The 6,000-nt window shown below is 42.6% G+C and overlaps 1 protein-coding gene and 1 long non-coding RNA gene across 4 annotated transcripts in view; one reads left to right on the top strand and one right to left on the bottom strand.

Annotated features, from left to right (window-relative positions):
* Positions 1-1,708: 1,708 nt before the first annotated feature.
* On the bottom strand, positions 1,709-2,426 carry LOC118637989. The gene is made up of 3 exons (XR_004960992.1): positions 2,231-2,426; positions 1,871-1,998; positions 1,709-1,749 (listed from the first exon to the last, which is right to left on the bottom strand). It is a non-coding gene; the product is annotated as an uncharacterized LOC118637989 (long non-coding RNA).
* The window catches only part of DCAF8 (DDB1 and CUL4 associated factor 8), a 42,988-nt gene continuing 38,736 nt past the window's right edge, over positions 1,749-6,000 (top strand). For 2 of the 3 annotated variants that reach the window (XR_004960991.1, XM_036273714.1), the window contains exons 1-2: positions 1,749-1,873; positions 2,805-2,877. The gene's annotated coding sequence lies outside the window, so the exon portion shown is untranslated. The remainder of the gene's footprint in view (positions 1,874-2,804; positions 2,878-6,000) is intronic. The other variant, XM_036273715.1, reaches the window with a different exon arrangement.

Genomic DNA, 6,000 nt, shown 5'->3' with positions numbered 1-6,000 from the left:
TGGAAGCAACCTAGGTGTCCACTGATAGATGAATGGATAAAGAAGATGTGGTATACATACAATGGACTGTTACTCAGCAATAAAAAAGAATGAAATCCTGCCATTTGCTACAACATGAATGGACCTATACGGTATTATGCTAAGTGAAATAAGTCAAAGACAAATACCATTATTTCATTTATATATGTAATCTAAAAAAAAAAAAAGAATAAACAACACAAAACAGAAACAGACTCCTAGAGTACAAGCTGATGGTTGCCAAAGGGGTGGAGGGTGGGAGGGATGAAGGTAAAGCTTGGTTTTGGACTATAAATAAAATGAAACCAGTGTTCTCAACTAGTATACTGTAATGGTATATGTAAAAACCCAAAGGAATCTACAAATAAACTATTTAGCAAGGTTTCTGGATATAAGAACAACATACCAAAATCTTTGCATTTCTAGTATCAGAAGAAAAAACTTTTTAAAGATCTGTTAGATGAACATTCCAAGAAAACAAAACAAGTGCAAAAGCCCTGGGGCTAGGACATTGTTTTGGTTGTAGTGACAGGAAAAGGCCAGTAAGGCTAGAGTAGAGTTAGGCAGTGTGGGAGCAGATAAAATTGGAGAAATAGATATCAGGTCTTATAGGGCCTGCGTTGAAATTTTGGTTTTTATTGTGTCATGGGAAGCTTTTGGAATTTTTGAGCAGGGCAATACTGTGACCTTACAGTTTAAAAGGGCACTCTAGCTACCTTATGTTTAACTAGGACAATAATGTAAGTAGACAAACCAGCTAGTTGTCTATTACAACATTTTAAGTAATATATGACTTATAGTAGAGGGTAGCAGTAGAGGAGGTGAGGTCAGATTCTTGCACCCTGGGCTTCTGATCAAAAATCCTCCAGCCTGGCAGCTGGGAGTAACCTTGTCAGGGATCTTTTACCTGCTTCCTTAAGGGGTCAGAAGGAAGCAGAATGTACATTACTGGGCCCATGTTGGGAACCTTCAATATCCCACCCCACTTCAGAGAAAGAGCCTCTTGAATAACATTATTTCACGTCAAGGATCTGAATCCCTTCCTTAAAAATGGGTAAATGGCCCTGGCCAGTTTGGCTCAGCGGTTGGAGCGCCGGCCTGCGGACCAGAGAATCCCGGGTTCAGTTCCCGCTAGGGGCACGTACCAAAAAAATAAATAAAAATAAAAATGGGTAAATGGACGCTCTCAGGGTGAAGTAGGTCTCAAAGATATAGAAACCACTTAATAGTCCTCAAACGAAATAGGGTTTTCAAATGAAATCTGGCGAGAGAGAGCTGCTTATTCTCCGTACTCAAAAACGGCAGAAATGGAAATCTCCAGAAGGTTGCCTGCCAGCCCATTAGAAATGAATTTTATCTCCACCACAACTCAGGGAGGCCGCTAACTCCGATTTGTTGTGGGTATCACAGGAACGTGAGACCCTCCAAACACTCAACACACACAAAAAAAACTTTCCCTTCTCGGTAATGCGCACGCGCCCCTCGCCCTGTTTTCCGTTGGCTTTAAGCCCCGCCCCTTATGCGTCCTTCGAGGCGGGTTGGGAGCCGTGAGCTCGCGCGACCACTCTTTCCTCCGTGTTCTCCACCGCACATCGTCGCAAACGAGGCCGGAAAGCGTGGCAGCGCAGGCGCAAGCGTAGAGAGCGGAGGCGGTGGTGGCGGTGGTGGCGGCCGCTGGCCAGTGTAAGATGGCGGCGGCGTTGGTGGCGGCAGTGGACTGGACGGCTGGGCCTGGAACAGTTGGAGCAGCTGCTAGCAGAAGGATGACTCGAGACGGGAAGCGGGCTGCTGAGCCTCGCCGGCTCCCGTGTTTGTAACTGCCCCAGCCGGACACCCTCCCCCCCCGACCTACCCGGTCCGTGTCTCGTTCTGGCTTGGCCTGCCGCTCTCTCCCCTGTCCCGTTTCCCCTCAGGATAGGTTTGACTTCTTTCCAAGCTCAGGGCCAGGTCTTCTCCTTTCCCTGACCCGAACCCAAGTCTCTACAAAAAGAATTGGTTCCTCTTTCCTCCGGCCAGCCCTGGAATTGCCCCCAGGGGTCTGACCCATAACCCACCAGGACATCTTGCCTCGTTCGGTGGCGACCCGTTTGTGTGCTCTCCCCCTTCCCCCATAGATTGGGGGACGCGGTTCTCTCTGCGTCTCCTGGTCACTTCAGGGCCACCGCGCGATGCACCCCCCACCCCCGGCATCCGGAGTCCTCGGGCCCAGCACCTTGTACGGAAGGCGAGGTCCAAGAACCCCAGAGTCAGTTGTTGCCGGCTTGTCCCGTAGCCTTTGTAATATAATTCTCTTGGTTTACTTCCCCTCACCCCCAGAGCTTCCAGGGCACCGTAGAACGGTCTTGTTTGGTCCCTGTTAGTTGGAAAGCATCTGGTGGCTTGAATTTCTGACTCATGATTGTTGCTGAAGTCTGTAAACAAACCGGCACTAGCGCTATCACTTTCCCTCCAGGATCCACACCCACCCACTCTCCCACCCCTCACTCCCGTCCCCCTTGCTCTGTAGCTTCTTGTTGAGCGGTTTGGTTGTCGTTAGTTAGGGTTGTAAATATTCACGTTTTCCCTTTAAGTGACTTTACATGGTGGAGCGGGGGGAATACTTGCCTGGTTCATTTTATTTCTGTAACTATTTAGATTATTTACTGAGCAGTCAGCAATTAGATAAAGTACTCTGGTTTTAAATAGTTCTAAGGTGGTCCAAAAAATACTAAAATGTATTTATAAGTATTTTTTATTATGTTTAGTAGAAGAGACACCTTTGCCATTTAAACTTTAATTTTTCTCAGACCTTCAGTGAATCTACAGACCTGTTTTCTCAGGAGCTCAGCCTGGCCCTACTTCTGTGATAAAGGAGGAAAGGTGAGTAGCAGTTGAGAGCATTTAAATTCCTGAGTCCAAGACAGTCCTGCCCTGATGATCAAGTGCTGACCACAGAAGTCATAAAATTTCTACCACAATTTCCCAAAGAGTTGGGGTATTGTTTTTTGACTGTTTTCCAGCTCTGATTAAATTACTTCTCTAAGTTTAATGAGTTGTGGGCATCTTGATTCTCTGTCATAAACTCTTGCTGTATATCTTCAAAACTCCAGTTAAGCTTAGAAGTGAGTGCGTCTACCTTATTTGCATTGTGTTTTTGCCTTTGTGTGGATCATGTTTCTTACATTGTTAAAAGCTGGGAATTAGTTTGGCTTGTCATTCTTGATGTTTAGAGGAGAATATTTAGCTGTTTGTCACCTAAAACTGGGATGCTGCCTTTAGTTGATGTCTGGGTTCAGTTCACCTCAGAATTCAAACTTTTCAGGACATAGTGGTAAATTTTGGGTTTAAAAAAATAGTGGCTTCTTTTTTGTAGTTGATCTGAAGAATTGTCAGTCAGCAGACTAATCATCCTTTGCACTCAGCAACATGAACCAGTGTGGAAGAGGGAGTCAGAACATACTTGCAAATGTAATTTTCATAAGACTCTTGGGCTTCTGGTAGCAGAGAATAGTGCTGTGGTTGGCGTGTAAGGGATGTTACAGAGGAGCTGAGTGTCTTTGGGAGGGAGACCTAGCTGATTCTCAGTATGTCTATGATTTATAGTAAAAAAGGTTGAGTGTGACACTGGTGAGCTTTATTTCACATGGAGTTCTAAGTAGAAAATGCTCATTGTGAACTGGGATAAGATTATTATTGGTGGTATATAAGTGTATCAGTAAGCTATAAAGGGAAAAGTGCAGTCTTTAAAGCTGGACAGACCTGAGTTTAAATACTGTATTAAGATTTAGACTTTGGACAAGTTATCTAAACATTTCCCTTCATTTCCACATCTTTAAAAAGTACCACTTACCTCCTAGGGTCATCATTAGTGTTGTATGAAGGAACCCATATAAAGCTCTAAATTATGGCTAGCACTTGATAGACACCAAATTTTTTTCCTATTTTCTTTACACATCATTGATACGGCTTAGAATAAGTTATACATTTAAACATGTTTTTCTGGTTATTTTTTTCAGTTCATTTTTAATTGGTCAGTTTAGATGTTTGTGTTACAGGTGCCCACCTAGGGTTGTCTCCTGAACATGATTCAGGTTAGTTCAAGACCAAAGGATAGTGGAAATGTTAGAGGTATGGGTATGTACATCTCTAAATGCATTCTTAAACTAAATATCAATAAGTTATCTTTGTTCATTGCTTCCTTCCTCTTGGTCTGTCTGTTAGTACACCTGATCAGAATTGACACAAGTATTGTATAGGCATACCTCAAGATATTGTTGGTTCTGTTCCAGATCACTATTGCAATAAAGTGAGTTGTAATCTTTTTGATGGTGGAGGGTCTTGCTTTCAGTTTATGAAACATAACATCTGTGAGTGCCATAAAGGGAAGCACAATAAAAGGAGGTATGCCTATAATTCCTTGCCTTCCTGCTTTAGTGTTGTTCACCAACTCTGTCCTAGCCATCCTTTATGCCTTTTCCTTTTTGCCATGGAGGGAATACATTTTTTTCACCAAGTTGTCGGGCTCTGTAGTGATCCTTATCAGTAGATTATCAAAGAACTAGACTGTGAAAAGGTCTTTTTTTTTTTTCTGAAGTGAATCTGGGCTAGTGTGTTAGGAATATAGTTTTTTTTTTTTTTTATTTCATCTCCCCAGTTGGACCATCTTAATAGTATGACAGCACGGATTAAGAGTTTTTAACCTTCCCTTGGCTTTTCTTTCACACCTTTTTTGGAGTAGGTAAGGACACATGAAAATTAAGAAGGTGTTGATTGCATTGTGATGAAAGAAACTGTTCAGGCCAGTGATCAACTTAGAGTCGATCAACTTACATTACCATTCTCTGTATTAAAAGGTAAAGATTTGGGGCAGACACTGGTGAGGTAGGCTGAGACTCCTTTTTTTTTTTTGTGGTACGTGCCGCTAGTGGGAACCGAACCCAGCACTCTCTGGTCTGCAGGCCAATGCTCAACCGCTGAGCCAAACTGGCCAGGGCAAGACGGCATTTTTATTATTTGTGTTTTTAGATAATCTGGAGTTCTGTGTAGGGCAAGAGTAGAAAAGGAAATATGTTTAAAGAGGCATAACTTTGTACCTTATAATTCTATGTGCTAGGTAAGCATTCCACCCCTTCTCCCCTGAAGGGTTTTACGTATTTTGAAGATATTTTATATATTTCATGATGCTGCATAAGAATTGTCATATCTTATTAGGAAGTATTTCCTAGCATGGCTGAAGTGGGAGGTTAGATACGCTTGTGACCTTGGAGTTTCCAACCTGACAGGGCATTTCATGTAGCACTCTATTAAATGTGTAAGGTTTAGTCCCAGTGCTGTGATCCTTGGTGTTGACTAGAATTGACATAGGACAGAAGTTTGTCTTCAGAGAGAGCTAAAAGAACGCAGCCTTTTTGTTGCCGGTTTAAAACAATACTGGCATTTCAAGAGCAAATGGGACACTAGTAGAAGACATTCTATAGAAGTGTGTCCTGACCAGCCAGTGTGGCTCAGTGGTTGAGCGTTGACCCATGCAGCAATAGGTCACCGGTTTGATTCCTGGTCAGGGCACATGCCCAGGTTGTGGGCCTGATCCCCAGCGGGGGGCATGCAGGAAGCAGTCAATTGATGTTCTCTCTCATCGATGTTTCTCTCTCTTCCCCTCTCTCTAATATCAATATAGGGAAAAAAAAGAAGTGTGCCCTGTTGTGGGAGCCTGAGATCGTCAGTTTTACACTTTAGGTCCTATATTCTGTCAGTGAATTACAGGCTTGTAAGTCATGAAGTGACTAGTTAAACTTTGTTTTTAGTAAATATTATTTATTTCTGGATGTTTTCTACTGTAAGGAAGTTATTCTAAACATGGCTAGGAAGTGTACAGATTATAAAAGAAGAGTTATCTAAATAGAGCTTTTTACTGCATAACATTTGTGTTAGTTTTTAAGATTGAATTAGGTATTTTTTTTTTCTTGAACAGATTATCAGTGAGGCAACATAATCTGTTATTTA

This window comes from Molossus molossus, unplaced genomic scaffold, assembly GCF_014108415.1.
Source record: "Molossus molossus isolate mMolMol1 unplaced genomic scaffold, mMolMol1.p scaffold_m16_p_20, whole genome shotgun sequence".
In the NCBI taxonomy this organism is placed as follows: Eukaryota; Metazoa; Chordata; class Mammalia; order Chiroptera; family Molossidae; genus Molossus; species Molossus molossus.
Note: the sequence above shows the minus strand (reverse complement) of the source record. Positions and strands in the feature narration are given on the sequence as shown.